The 16,717-nt window shown below is 35.6% G+C and overlaps 1 non-coding gene across 1 annotated transcript; it reads right to left on the bottom strand.

Moving 5' to 3' along the window:
* Positions 1-450: 450 nt before the first annotated feature.
* Positions 451-557, bottom strand: LOC120247667. Its single transcript, XR_005532381.1, has one exon. It is a non-coding gene; the product is annotated as a U6 spliceosomal RNA (small nuclear RNA).
* Positions 558-16,717: the final 16,160 nt, after the last annotated feature.

The raw sequence follows: 16,717 nt of genomic DNA, 5'->3' as shown, positions 1-16,717 counted from the left end.
CTCTCTAATTAAGAGTCTCTTATTGTTTGCCCACCTCTCTTTTTATGCCCATTCCCCTATGTTCATCTGTTTCATTTCTTAATTTAACATATGAGTAAAATCATATGACATTTATCTTAATCTGACTTTTCTCACTTAGCATAATACACTCTAGCTCCATTCATGTTGTTGCAAATGGCAAGATTTAATTATTTTTGATGATTGAATAATATTCCATTATTTATATATACTACATCCTCTTTACTCATTCATCAGTCAATGGACATTTGAGCTCTTTCCATATTTTGGGTATTGATAATGCTTCTATAAATATTGGGGTGCTTATTCCCCTTCTAATCAATATTTTTGTATCCTTTGGGTAAATACCCTAGTAGTGCAATTGCTGGGTCATAGGGTAAATCTATTTTTAACTTTTTTGGAGGGGGGACTATCAGGTTTTATTATCTTCTTAATCATATAGAATGTGTCATGCATTTGAGTGTTATCCTTCTGCAGTGGCCAGGCTAATCTTCTCTATATCATTCCAATTTTAGTATATGTGCTACCAAAGCAAGCACTATTTTTAACTTTCTGAGGAACTTCCCTACTATTTTCCAGAGTGGCCACACCAGTTGGCATTCCCATGGACAGTGCAAGAAGGTTCCCCTTTCTCTGCATCCTTGCCAACCTCTGTTGTTTCCTGTGTTGTTAACTTCAGCCATTCTGACAGTCATGAGGTGGTATCTCACTGTGGTTTTGATTTGTATTTCCCTGATGATGAGTGGTATTCATGTGTTTGTTGGTCATATGTAAGTCTTCATTGGAAAAATATCTATCCATGTCTTTTGTCCATTTATTTTTTTTTAAGTTTATTTTTTTTTGGGGGGGGGGTGGGGAAGTAAGGGCAGAGGCCTAGAGCAAGAGAAAGAATATCAAGCAAGCTTTGTACTGTTAGCATAGACTCTGATGCAGGGCTCAATCTCATGAACCATGAAATCATGACCTGAGTAGAAATCAAGAGTCGAACACTCAACTAACTGAGCCACCCAGGCAACTATCTGCCCATTTCTTAACTATATTATTTATTTTTGGGGTGTTGCACTTGATGAATTCTTTATAGATTTTGGATATAACCCTTATCAGATATGTCATGTGCAAATATCTTCTGTTGCATTTCTATATACAAGTCATGAAGCAGCAGAAATAGAAATAAAGCAATCAGTCCTATTTACTATTGCATGAAAAACATAGGATACCTAGGAATAAACTTAACCAAAGAGGTAAGAGATCTGTACTCTGAAAACTACAGAACCCTTGAGAAAGAAACCGAAGATGACACAAAGAAATAGAAAAATATTTCATGCTCATGGATTGAAAGAACAAGTACTGTTAAAATATCTGTACTACCTGGGGCACCTGGGTGGCTCAGTCAGTTAAGCATGGACTTTTGATCAGCTCAGGTCATGGTCTTCTAGTTCATGGGATCGAGGCCTACATCAGGCTCTATGCTGACCGCACAGAGTCTGCTTGGCATTCTCACTCACTCTCCCTCTCTCTCTGCGCCTCTCACACTCATGCTCTCTTCCTCTCAAAATAAATATTTAAAGAAAATAAATGTCTATACTACCCAAAGCAATCTATAAATTTTATATAATCCCTATCAAAATACCACCAACATTTTCTACAGGGCTAGAACAAACAGTGCTAAAATATAGAGCCACAAAAGACCCCAAATACCCAAAGCAATCTTAAAAAAGAAAAACAAAGTTGGAGGCATCATGATTCTGGACTCCAAGTTTTATTACAAAGCTATAGTCACCAAGATAGTATGGTACTGGCACAAAAAAACAGACACATTGATCAATGGAACAAAATAGAACACCCAGAAATGGACCCACAGCTATGTGGTCAAATTATTTTTTTAATGAATTTTACATTGATTTTTACCAAAGTATAATTGACATAGTGTATATTATTTTTAGGTGTACCACATGATACATTTGTATATATTGTGAAAGGGTTATCACAATAAGTCTAGTTATCATTCGCAAGCATACAAATTACAGAATTATTTTCTTGTGATGAGAACTTTTTAGGGTTTAGGTAGCAACTTTAAAATTTGCAATACAATATAATTGACTATAGTCTTCATGCTGTACATTTATCTCCATGACTTATTTATTTTATACTGGAAGCATGTACCTCTTGATTCCCTTTGCCCAACCCCATCCCATTTCCCTGTGGCAACACCAATATATTCTCTGTATCTATGAGTTCAGTTTAGTTTTTTCTGGTTTAAATGTTTTGTTTTTTAGATTCCACATATAAGTGAAATCATGTAGTATTTATCTTTCTCTGTCTGACTTATTTTACTTAGCATAATGTCCTCAAGGTTCATCTATGTTGTTGTAAACGACAAGGTTCCATTCTTTTTTATGGTTAATATTCCATTGTGCATATACACTATATCTTCTTTATCCATTCATCCATCACTAGACACTTAAGTTATTTCCATACCTTGGTTATTATAAATAATGCTGCAATGAATACAGGGGTATGTATGTTTTCAAATTAGTGTTTTTATTCACTTCAGATAGATACTCACAACTGTATATGCTAGATCACCTGTTAGTTCTAATTTTAATTATTTTGAGGACATTATATTGTTTTCTACCGTGGCTATACCAGTTTACATTCCCACCAACACTGCATGAGGGTGCTTTTTCTCCACATCCTACCCAATGCTTGTAATTTCTTTTTCCTTTGATAACAGCTATTCTGAAAGGTTTGAAGTGATACATTATTGAGGGTTGGGTTTGCATTTTCCTAATAATTAGTGATGTTGGGCATCTTTTCATGTGCCTGTTGGCCAACTATCTATTGTCTTTAAAAAAATGTCTGTTAGATCCTCTGCCCATTTTTTAATCAGACTTCTTAATTTTTCCAGATGAGTTTTAGGAGTTCTTTGTATATTTTGAATATTAACCATTTATAGGATATATGAGTTGCAAATATTTTTACCCATTTAGTAGGTTGCCTTTTTACTTTGTTGATAGTTTCCTTCACTGTGCAGAAGTTTTTTGGTCGAATGTCCACTTACTTATTTTTGCTTTTGTTGCCATTGCTTTTAGAGTCAAACAAACAAATAAATAACCAAGAACAGTGTCAAGGAGCTTACTGCTTTTGTTTATTGGTTTGTTTTTGTTTGTTTTAGGCTTTTTATTGGTTCTAGTCTTGACATCCAACTTTTTAATCTGTTCTGAGTATGTGTGTGTGTGTGTGTGTGTGTGTGTGTGTGTGTGTGTGTGATGTAAGATAGTGGTCTAGTTTCATTCTTTTTCATGTGGATGTCTAGTTTTCCCAGCATCACTTATTGAAAAAACTATCCAAAGGCACCTGGTTAATTAAGCACCCAACTCTTGATTTGGGATTAGGTCATGATCTCACAGTTTATGAGTTCAAGCCCCACATTGTGCTCTAGGCTGAGGGTGGGGAGCCTGCTTGGGATTTGCTCTCTTTCTCTACCCCTTCCCTGTTCATGCTCACTCGCTCACCCTCTCTCTCTCTGTCTCAAAATTGTGGGAGCCCGACAGTGACCACAAGAAAGTGTGGTTAGGGACGCAGAGATGTGCCTGCACACGGGACTCTCTGCCTGGGCAGATCATGCCTGCCAACAGGATGTTCTGCCAAGGGGCCTACACACAATATCCAAGGTTAATGATCCGCTCGCACACGAGAGAACATGCCCTCCTTAGAAATAAGGAGGAGGCTGGAATTGTGAGCAGGCCTCTTCGTAAACATGTTGTGGTCACTTCCTCCCTTTGCTCCCCCCCGTCCTTGGAATGTGTTTGGCTTCTTGCCCTTATTTGGTAAAGGAATGCATCTTGTAGATTTCAGTTTGTATCCAGTTACCGGGGTATAAAATAAACCGCAAGATGGGCTTGTGTAGAATTGTTCCTCCGGCCGGAGTTGTGTCTGTGTCTGTCTTTTGTGTGTGTCTTGTCTTTGTGTCATTTCTTCCACAACAAAAAAAAAATTTTTTTTAATATTTTTATTTATTTCTAGGAGAGAGAGAGACAGCATGAGCAGGGGAGGGTCAGAGAGAGAGGGAGTCACAGGCTGAAACAGGCTCCAGGCTCTGAGCTGGCAGTCAGCACAGAGCCCGACGCGGGGCTCGAACCCACGAGCCGTGAGATCATGACCTAAGCGAAAGTCAGACGATTAACTGACTAAGCCACCCAGGCGCCCCTCTTCCACAACAAAAATAAATCGATAAACTTAAAAAATAAAAATATACTGTAAAGAAAAACATGTCCTTTCTTAATTTTATATCTTGTCTATTTTGTTGTAAATTTATTGACTGTATATGTGGATATATTTCTGACTTCTCTATTTTATGTGTCTGTTTTTACCAATACCATACTGTTTTGATTACTATAGATTTGTAATATAGTTTGAAATCAGAGGTCATGATGCTTCTAGCACTGGGATTTTTGTTTTTGTGTTTTTGTTTTTTGCGTTTTGTTTACTGTGTGTGTGTGTGTGTTAAAGAGTTGTTTGGCTATTCAGGTTCTTTTGTGGTTCCGTATAAATTTTAGGATTATTTGTTCTATTCCTCTGAAGAATGCCATTGAAATTTTGATAGAGATTGCATTGTATTGTAGATTGCTTAGATAATATGAGCATTTTTGCAATATTAATTCTTCAATCTATGGGCATGGAATACCTTTACATTTATTTGTCTTTATTTTGTATTTTAGAGGGAGAGCACCAGTGGGGGGAGAGGGGCAGAGAGAGAGAGAGAGAGAGAGAGAGATACTCAAGGAATTTCCAACCTCAATGTGAAGCCTGATGCAGGGCTTGATCTCATGATCCTGGGATCATGACCTAAACCCAAATCAAGAGTCAGACACTCAACTGACTAAGCAACCCAGGTGCTCCTGTCTTCACTTTCCTTTATCAGTGTCTTAATAATTTTAGTGTACAGGTTTCTCATTTCTGTGGTTAAATTTATTCCTATGTATTTTATTATTTTTGATGCAACTATAAATGGCATTTAGAACAATTCCTTTTCTGATAGTTTATTGTTATTGTATTTATAAACACTCAACAGACTTTTTTGTATACTGATTTTGTAACCTGCAAATTTACTGAATGTGTTTATTAGTACTGACATCTTTTTGATGGAGTTTTAATGTTTTCTAGGTATAAAATCATGTAATTCACAAAAGGTAATAGTTTTACATCTACCTTTCTAATTTTGATGCCCTTCATCTCCCTCCCTTCATCTCTCTCTCTCTCTCTCTCTACCTAATTTCTCTGGCTTGAACTTCAAATGCTATGTTGAACAAAAGTAATAAAAGTACTAAACCTTGTCTTGTTAGTGATTTCAAGGGAAATTTTCAGCTTACCAGCATTAAGTATGATGTTTGCTGTGGGCCTGCCATATATGGCCTTTATTATTTGAGTTACATTTATTCGATACCTACTTTGTTCAAAATTTTTAGGATAAATGGATTTTAAATTTTGGCAAATGTTTTTCTGCATGAGTTGAGATGGATACATGATTTCAATCCTACATTTTAAAAAAAAATATGGTGTGTCATATTGATTTATATGTTGAACCCTCCCTACATATCTGGAATCAATCCTAGCTGATAATTGTGTAGAATCCTTTTAATATATTTGTTGAATTTGGTTTGTTAATATATTGTTGAGAATTTTTGCATCTGTGTTTGTTAGGAATATTGACCTGTAATTTACTTTTTTTGGTAGTGGTCTTGTCTGATTTTGGTATCAGGGTAATGCTGGCCTAGTAAAATGAGTTTGGGAGTATTCCCTCCACTGAATTCTTTTGTAACAGTTCTAGATGGTTAGGTATTAAATATCTTTGAATGTTTTATAAAATACACCAATGAAATTGTTTGGTTTCAAATTTTTGTTTGTAGGAGTTTTCTGAGTACTGATTCAACTTCCTTACTTGGAATCAGTCTACTCATATTTTCTGCTACTATATTATTCAATTTTAGAATATTGTGTATTCTAGGAATTTACCCATTTCTTCTGGATTTTCCAATTGGTTGGCATAAAATTGTTCAGGGGCACCTGGGTGGCTCAGTCAGTTAAGCGTTTGACTTGGGCTCAGGTCATGATTTCACGGTTTGTGAGTTTGAGCCCCACATTAGGCTCTGTGCTGACAGCTCAGAGCCTGGAGCCTGCTTCAGATTCTGTGTCTACCCCTCTCTCTGCCCCTCCCCTGCTCAGGCTCTGTCTCTCTATACCTCTCAATGATAAATAAAATAAATTTTTCATAGTATTCTCTTTATGGCTCACTGTATTTCTTTATCAGTTGTAATTTTATTTACCTGAGCCTTTCCTCATTTTTCATAGTGAATCTAGCTAAAGGTTTGTCAATTTTGCTTATCCATTCAAAGAACTGGTTCTTGTTTCATTGATAATTTTTTTCTTGGTCTCTTTCATTTATTTCTGATCTGATCTTTACTATTTCCTTCCTTCTATATTTAGGCATTATTTGACTTTCCTCTTCTAGCAAGGTATGGATAGGTCTTGTTAATCTATTCAGCAACTCTGTGTCATTTGATTGGAGAATTTAGTCCATTTACATTTAAAGTAGTTATAAATGAGTATGTACTCATTCCCGTGTTCTTAATAAGTTTTCTGGGTATTTTGTAGGTTTTCCCTGCTCCTTTTTTAAAAAAATTTTTTTTATGTCTTTATTTTATTTTGAGAGAGAGAAAAACAGAGTGTGAGTGAGGGAGAGGGGCAGGGAGAGAGGGAGACACAGAATCTGAAGCAGGCTCCAGGCTCTGAGCTGTCAGCAAAGAGCCCAACGTGGGGCTGAAATCCACGGTCTATGAGATCACGACCTGAGCCCAAGTCGGATGCTTAAACGACTGAGCCACCCAGGCACCCCTTACTCCTTTCTTTTTCTCTTATTTCTTTCTACTGTGGTCTGATAACTTTACGTAGTTTTATGTTTAGATTCTTTCTCATTATCTCTTATGTATCTCTTATAAGATTTTGCTTTGTAGTTACCATCTGGCTCATGTATAACAGCCTAAATATATAATAGTCTTTTAAATTTATAGCAAATTAATTTTGAACACATTCTAAAACTGTATTTATACTCCCCTTCCCTATTTTATATTTTTGAAAATGCTTTTACATCTTTTTATTTTCTGTATTTCTTAACTAATTATTGTAGGTATAGTTGATTTTTACTACTTTTTTCTTTTAACTTTTAGACTAGTTTTATGTGATTAAACCACCATTTTTAAACTACATATTTACCATTACCAGTGAATTATATATATACATATATATATAATTTATATTTATATATATTTTCTTTAATATATTTTCTTACTACTAATTAGTATTCTTACTACTAATATATTTTCTTACTACTAATTAGTGTTATTTTCAGGTTAAATAAATTCCTTTAACATTTCCTGTTAAATGGTGATGGGCTGTTTTAGTGGTGATGAACTCAGTTAGATTTTGCATGTCTGAAAAAGTCTTTAATGGACTTTCGATTATGAACGGTAATCTTGCCATGTGTAGTATTCTGGTTAGAAGTGTTTTTCTTTTAGTACTTTGAATATATCCTTCTACTCACTCTGGCCTACAAAATCTGCTGATAATTATGCTTATAGTCTTATGCAGGATCCCATTTACATAGCTAGTTGATTTTCTCTTGCTGTATTTGGGATTCTCTCTTTAACATTGACATACTGGGGTGCCTGGCTGGCTCAGTCAGTTAAGCGTCCAACTTTGGCTCAGGTCATGATCTCACGGTTCATGGGTTGGAGCCCTGCGCTGGGCTCTGTGCTGACAGCTAGCTCGGAGCCTGAAGTCTGTTTCAGATTCTGTATCTCCCTCTCTCTCTGACCCTCTCCTGCTCATGTGGTCTCTCTCTCAGAAATAAATAAAACATTAAAAAAAAAAACATTGACATACTTATTACAGTGTGTCTTAGTGGAGATCTCTTTGAGTTCATCTTATTTGGAGATTTATGGGCTTCCTGCATTTGGGTAACTGTTTCCTTCCCCAGGTTAGGAAAATTTTTCAATCATTACATCTTCAAATAAGTTTTCTACTCCTTTCCATCCCTACTCTTCCCGGAATCCCTATAATGTAATGTTATAACGTGATGTTATCCCATTGGTCTCTTAAACTATCTTCATTTTTGAACTTCTTTTTCTTTTTCCTGCTCTATTTGAGTGAGTTCTAATGCTATCTTCCAGATCATTGATTGTTCTCCTTGACTGTTGAACTCTTTTAGTGTATTGTTCAGTTCAGTTACTCTCTAGCTCTGTGTTCTCCTTTTATATTTATATTTTCTCTTTATTGAAGTTGTCTCTTTATTCATTCTTCTGAGTACGGTAAACATCTTTATGACTGTTATCTTGAACTCAATAACAAGTAAATTATAAATTTTTATTATTGGCCTTTTTCTGGAGTTTTATCTTACTCTTCCATTTAGAATACATTCTTCTGTCTCTTCATTTTGCTTGGCTTCTTTTTTATTAAATACTCATTTCTGAGAGAGAGACAGAGGAGAGAGAGAGAGAGCACACCGTGAGTGAGGAGGAGAGGGAGGAGGAGGAAGCACAGAATCTGAAGCAGGCTCTAGGCTCTGAGCTGTCATCACAGAGATCAAAGCAAGGCTCGAACTCATGAACTGTGACATTGTGACCTGAGCTGAAATTGGAAACTTAACTGACTAAGCCACCCAGACACCCCTTTTTTGCTTGGCTTCTTATGTTTGTTTCTATGTGTTCAATGAAACAATTCTCTCCTAGTTTTGAATGAGTGGCCATGTGTAGGCTATGGACCTTATCATTTACTCTTGCCTTAGTTCTTGGATGTTTCTTGAAGTTTCTCTCTGATTCTTTCAGATCCATCAGCCTCAGAAACACAGTACACCCTGGCCTCCAGAGCCTGGCACTCAAGTGACATCCACTATGTAGGCTGTGTATGCCTGCAAATTTGGAGGGCCATGAAGAGGGTGGGGCACCCACCACCTGCTCCTTTTGGGACTATAAGAGGAATGTGGTGTGGTGAGGTGCTTGTCTACCATCTTTGGGGTCACTGCAGCATAGCACAGTGGATGAGGTGCTCACTTGATGTCTCTGGTGGAGCTCTGGCAGTTGCTGAGAAGGGGGTTCTAGCAGGTCAGAATGGGAGTAAAAAAATGAGAATTGCCAGTGTTGGCACTAGTAAGGTAAAGAATGTAAAAATGGTAGCTGCCAGCATCTTTGTCCCTGGAGAGTCTAAGCATGCTTTTTCCCCTCTGGCAAATTAAGATTAGCAAATGAATCTCCTTCACATATGGTCTAGCCTCTTTTCAAACCACTGCTTTTGGGCTTGGTCCTAGTGCAACTATCTGCATACGTGCTCTTAAAGAGATACTAAATGTTATAATACTAAATAATATTTCATTCTTTATGAATCTATGGTTCTTCTGGCCATAATTCTTGTTGGGTTTTAAGGTTAAACATTTTGGAAGCTTATCTCTCTGGTTTAGGTCTCAAACATCATGGTGCCCAATGTGTCATACAAAACCCTTGCTCCTCAGAGAGGAGTTTGAGATATTGAGAACCTTGTGCTGCTGTGTTGCTGTGCTGGGCATGAGCATTTTGGCAAGACAAAATCTCTGCCTCTGCTACACATCTCACTGTGGCACCATTTTGTAGAGGAGTTCTTTGTTGTAGAGGAGATCTTCAGCTAGTTATCAAGGATTTTCAGAAGGAATTATGCCTTCTATAGATGTATATTGTTGTACCTATGGCAGGAGATGAATTCAGGATCTTCCTGAACAGCCATCTTGAACTGCCTCTACCTACAAAATTAGTTCTTAATCATTTCTCCTCAATGGTGTTAGCAGAAAAAAAATTGTAATTTTACTTAGAATCAAATGCCATTGTGAAGCAACTATATTTTGTGTTTATTTGATTAAAAATCATAATCTTCACCATTACTAGTTTTTTTAAATCAATGTTTAAGGAGATTGGGGAGTCATTATAGCACAAAACACAAATGTTGAGTCTTAAAGGAATATGTGACTAAGATTTCAAGAGGAATTGAATGTGAAGTGTCTAATATTCACAAATCCATGAAATGTCTTTGGAGGAATGTAGATCCCTAACAGCCCTCTTTTCTAGTGGGAATAAAGATAGTTTATCCTTTGATGTTTGAGCTGTGAATGTTAATGACATTTTGGTATGATAGATAAGTAAATGCTCCTGGTGATGACATTTTATAAATGATTTTGAACTTTAATAATTCAACTTGGGTTCACTCTTATAATATACTAGTGTTAAGAACCAATATAGTATTTACATCTGACCAGCTTGCACATGATTTAGAGAAGGCACAAAGACTTCCTTGGCATGTCCTCTAAGGAAAATAAGAGATGACTTTCATTCAGGTGTGTATGGGAGGAATCTGACTCAGTAACAGAGAAAAGGTCTAATACCCTATCCAAAATTTTCTTTCTTATAAATCAAATAAAATCTCTTAAAACTATTTTTTCTCTTTTTATTAGGAGATTATATGTTCAAATAATCTTTTAAACTTCTATTGATTTACAAAAGTTGAAAGTTGAAATATCAAGCTGAGGAATATAATTTTGAAAAGTAAAATTTTGAATTAGCAACCATAAGTAGATATTTCCCTACAGCCATTCTTCTTTATTGCATATCAAAAGACCCAGTAATTAGGCCTTATTTTAGATTGCTGAGGGTGTAATGAAACAATAGATACATGTATCTGTGTATGTTGTGTGGGTATATTTGTGTTTCCTATCAAAATTCTACTTTGGGTGGCACCTGAATGGCACTTGGTTAAGCAATTGACTCTTGATTTCAGCTCAGGTCATGATCTCATGGTTCATGAGTTTGAGCCCCATGTAAAGGGCTTAAGATTCTCTCTCTGCCCCTGCCTTGCTTGTGATCACTCTATCTGTCTCAAGATTTAAAAAAAAATAAGTAAACATTTTTTTAAAATTCTACTTTTGCTAAAACTGAGTTTTGAAATCAAGAGCATCTCTGCTCTTTAGGTTTACTGGTGGGACCTATAACACAATATAAATTCTTTTAAGTTTTGTGAGACTAAAAATAGAGCCAGTGTTCACTTTGATTTTACTGAAATGTTTCACATGACTAGAAATTTGGAGAAATGAAAATTTTGGGTTCATTACGATTGAAACTATATACATTATTTTTACATCTATGAGTGAGAACAAGAATGATGAGAATAATAATTAACTTAAGCAGCCATTAATAATCATCCATGGATAAAATATTAATTGTGCTTGTGTGGGGAAAAAAGGTCTTTAATTGAAAATGTATTTTGTAAAATATCAAGTCAATGATTATTAAATGTTCATTTAATAATTTATGGGGCGCCTGCTTGGCTCAGTCTGTTAAGTGTCTGACTCTTGATTTGGGTTCAGGTCATGATCTTGCAGTCATGAGATTGAGCCCTGCATCAGGCTCCATTCTAGACATCGATCCTCCTTAAGTTTCTCTCTTTCTTCCTCTACTGCTCATTGTCTCTCCTCTTTCTTTCTCTCAAAAAAAAAAAAAAATAGCTTAAATAATGCATTGGGTACATTCTTAGTACTATCTAAAAACTTAGGAGAAAGAATATAAAAGTATGGGTAGTCAAATCTGTCATAATATATTCAATATTATCATGAAGTTTATGTAGCTATCTAGTTAAATAGTTTTGATATATCAAAATTGTGACTATATTATCATTACAACTGTGTAAAATATATTCTCATAGATAAAGATTAGATTTTGAAAGGGAGGCAATTAATGTTAGGAAACCACAGCGAACTGACATTTTTTTTTTTTTTTACAAGGTAGTCTATTAAAATGACAACAAATGGGTCAGGTAGTAATTTGGGGCAAAACCAGTAAATATCACAACGTTTTAATATTTAATTTGTCAAATTTGTAGAATACCTTTCTAATATTAATAAAAACCTATGAAACATCAAACAGCTTTAGTAATAAGTCAAATTGTGTACTCTGAAGTCTGCCTCTTACCCTTTTTTAATTTTACCATATGGCCACCTCCATTATTTAGCCAATCATTCTTGGGAAACTCTGTGAAATTCTAGATCATGTAAATGTTAATGTCCAATAACCTATGCAATCCTATTTTAACCATAATGTAGACATAAAATTATTTTAAGGTTCATATTGAGGAATAAAGACATTTTTAAGCAAAGACTATTGAACTGCAATCCTTAATGAGTCAAGGAAGCAGTGTCCCAGAGGAGTAATACTCATGAGTGTGTAAACAGTTACAAATAATTTTAAAAATTAATTAACCCAACATCACCCTTTGGGTTTGGTAATTACTCTCATGATTTGTGAAGACACCTAAATTCACAAATGCCAAGGGACTTTAAGGCCCAAATACCTGTTTAAGCTGGCAAACATTAGCTTTTTATAATTCGTTATTCATTACTTATTCTTCATTTATCTATACCTACCTAATCCATTTATTATTATATAATATATCTTTTGTTGATATAACTAAGTAAAAATTATATGACTGTTAACACATATTAATTATATTTTTGAATCAAAATAATTAAGTAGGGCTAGGATCAAGAGTGATATACCAGGAGGTCCCAGTGCTTGCCCCCTCCACAAAAGTAATAATTAAAACACTGATGAAAATAGCTCTCGGGGAGCTCTGAAATACAACAAACCACCACCACCACCACCAAAAACAACCCTGCAGCACCCATTGAAACACACCTACAAAAACAAGTAGCCAAGAGTAGGAAGAATTTTACCTGCCACTCTATGCTCCCCTCCATCATAGCTCAGCACCAAGAGGGATCTAATTGGCCGTAATATCTGCACAAGGAATAGAGAAAGAAAGGACGCTAGAAACCTATACCACTAGTGGAAAATCATCACTTTCAACACCAATTAGCCCACTTCCAGTCTTTACCAGTGTGGATAACAGCTGACAGGGCTACTCAGAGTTCTTCCAGTGTGCATCCACAGAAAGGATCTACTGCTTTGTGCCCCACTCCCCATCCTGATGCCACTGTGCACATGCCAAAATGCCAGATCTGTGATTCTTCATGTGTGCTCCTGCCCTGGCCCCAGATGCTACCATTGCTTCATGCATGAATGGACCCCAGACCCTGGTGCTGTAGTTATTCTACAGCTGCCCACATCATGAATCACCAGCATCATTGCTACTCTGCATATGCTAGCAGACCACACTCCAGGTCTGCGGCCACTCCACATACATCTACATGCTGAATCCTGGCCCCATGGCCACTATACAACAGATCCAGTGTCACAACCACCTCATATCAGCCATACCCCAGTCCCTGGTGTCACCACTGCTTTGTACTTTCCCATCTCCCAGACTCCAGCTTTGTGGTTCCTCTGTGCATGCTTAGACCTAGACAAGGTGTAAGCATAAACTCATGTCCACCTGTGTCTCCAAACTGTCACCATGTACAAGCATGTGGCCCAGACTCAGACACTACTATTTTTCTGCCCACAGCTGCATTCTTGACCAGCATCAATATCATGTATAGGCCCACACCCTGGTACCCTCTGCAAAGATGGATCTCTTTGGCCATGTCTATATCCAGCACCACACTCAGCCACTGCCACTGAGAATCCCAGCAATAAATACTTTCTATTGCCATGGTTGCTCACAAATTTTCCTGCTGAGGACACCCACTGGCTTGGCATATACCCTAAGTTTAGAGGATGAGCTATGTGGAGTTTACACTACTCTGCTCCCTCAGAGCCAGCCAGAGACACCATTTAAAACTTTCTGTATCTTGAAAAGGAAATGAACATCTAATTCATGAGACTTAACATGTCCAAATAGGATCAACTCAAGACTACAATGATTTGTATTATTAGTAAATTGTCAAAAGTCAAAAACAAAAAAGAGGGTTTTGAAAGCAGAAAAATAACTCCACATATAAGGGAACACCTGTAAGACTGTCAGTGGATTACTCAGTAGAAATTTTACAGACTAGGAAAAAAGGAGATGATATATTCGAGCGCTAAAAGAAAACACACACACACACACACACACACACACACACGCACGAATAATATATATGTTAAAATTATTTTAAGATGAAGAAACAAGTCTTTCCAAGGCAAAAAACAAAAACACAGTCACCAACAGACCCACTACACACAAAATGCTTATATTTTATAATTATTCATTATAAAATGAAAACACACTAAACAGCAATGTGAAAGCACATGAAAGCAGAAGCCTCATTGTTAAATGTAAATACATAGACAAATACAGAAACATGTAATACTGTAATGGCCTATAAATTACCTTTAAAACTAATATAAAAGTTAAAAGATAAAATTGTTAATGAGTACACAATGTATTCTCTAGCTATAAGAACAAAAAGCATGTGGGAAGATTAAAAGTACAGTTTCTTAATGCAATTGAAGTTAAGTTGTTCATTTAAAAGAGACAGTTATAACTACAAGACATTTTATGTAAGCCCTGAGCTAAGCGCGCGCGCGCACACAGACACAACACACACAAACATAATAGATACACAAAAAAACAAAGAGAAAAGAATTAAAGGAAGCCACTATAAAAAATAAATAACGGGAAGATTTCAGACTATATTATAAAGTTATAGTAAGTGAAATAGGGTGGTATTGGCATAGAACAGACAGTTGGAACAGAGTAAGAGCCCAATAATAAACCCATGCATATACAGTCAATTAATATTTAACAAGAAAGTCAAGAAAACTCAATGGAGAAAAAATAGCTTCTTCAGTGAATTGTACTGGAAAAGCTGGATACTCTTATGTAAAAGAATGAAACTAGACCCATATCTTACACCATTCACAGAAGTTAACTCGAAATGGCTTAAAGACTTAAATGTAGGACTGGAAAATATTAAACTTCTAGAAGAAAACATAGGGATAAAGCTCCTTCACATGGGTATTGGCAATATTTTTTTTCGGTATGACACCTAAAGCGCAAGCAACAACTAAAATGTGAGACTACAGGAAACTAAAAAACTTGTTGGCGAAAGAAACAGTTAAAAAAATGAATAGGCATCCAATGGAATGGGAGAAAATATTTGTACACTATCGATTAAGGAGTTAATATACAAAATATAAAAAATAACTCCTCTACTTTAATAGTAAAATAATTCAATTTAAAAATATAAAAAGGACATGATTGTGTTCAAAAATATATTTAGATGGTTGACTGGTATATGAAAAGGAAAAAGCAAATTAACAACCACATGAGAAATCACCTCACACCTGGTAGAATGGCTGTCACCAAAAACACAAGATAACAAATGGTCAGCAAGGGTATGGATCAAGGGAAACTTTGTATACCATTGATGCCATATAAACTGGTTAAACCACTCTAGAAAATAGTATGGGGCTTCCTCAAAAAATTAAAAATGGAACTAACCTTTGACTCAGCAGTTCTACCTCTGAGACTACTTCTGAAGGAAATAAAGTCATGTCAAAGAGATGTTTGGACTCCCATGTTTTTGCAGTATTATTTACAATAGCTAATACATGAAAATAACCTAAGGATACATTAACAGATGAGTGGATAAAAAAGATGCGACCTATGTATACAGTGGAATACTATTCATCCATAAAAATGAAATCCTACAATTATGACAACAAGGGTAAAACTTGAGGGCATTTTGGTAAGTGAAATCAGTCAGAAAAAGACCAATATTGTATGATCTCCCTTCTATGTGGAATATAAAAACTAACTCATTTAAAAGAGGTCAGATTTGTTGTTACCAGACATGGAGACAGGGGATGGGGAGATTGGGTGAAAATCATCAAAGGGTACACACTTTTAGATTTAAGATAAATAAGTGCTGGGGTCATAATGTACAATATGACGACTATAATTAACATTGCTCTATGGTATATTTGAAAGGTACTAAGAAAGCAAATCCTAAAAGTTCTCCTTAAAAGGGAAAAATTGTAATTACATGAAGTGCTGGATGTTAACTAAATTTATTGTGATAATCATTTCAAATATATGTAGTCAAGTCATTATGTAAAAATTATACAGTGTTATATGTCAATTGTATCTCAAACTGGAAAAAAGGAAGAGAGGAACAAATTAACTGCAGAACAGATAAAAAATTTTAAAATGGCAGTGTTAAGCCCTCAATTGATAATTATTTTATATATAAGTAGGTTAAACTTATTAATCAAAAGGCACGGGGCAGCTGAATGAATTTTCAAAAAGAATTAAATCAATTGTTGTACCCCCTACAAGAGAACCAAGTTAGATTTAAAGAAACACAAAGGCTGAAAGTAAAGGAATAGAATAAGATATCTCATGCAAATGGTAACCAAAAGAAAACAGGCACGGCTATATTTATATCAGAAAAAATAGATGTTAAGTTCAGAGCTGCCTTCAGACAAATGTCATTATATATAATAATAAATGGGCCAATTTAACAGGATGATATAACAATTATAAATATACATCCAACATTAGAGCACTTAAAATTATAAAGCAAATGTTGACATATCTCAAGGCAGAAATTGACTTCAATACAGGCAAAAATTAGACTGGTTTGAACAACACTAGCCTGAACAAGCTAGTAACAAATATGAAGACAGAATTAGTAACCAAAAGCTTTTCCAAAAATAAAGGCCCAGATTGAGATTGCTTCACAGGT

Source organism: Hyaena hyaena, unplaced genomic scaffold (assembly GCF_003009895.1).
Source record: "Hyaena hyaena isolate Hyena2069 unplaced genomic scaffold, ASM300989v1 scaffold_540, whole genome shotgun sequence".
Classification (NCBI taxonomy): domain Eukaryota; kingdom Metazoa; phylum Chordata; class Mammalia; order Carnivora; family Hyaenidae; genus Hyaena; species Hyaena hyaena.
The sequence above is the reverse complement of the archived record's forward strand: the minus strand, read 5'-3'. Positions and strand labels throughout refer to the sequence as shown.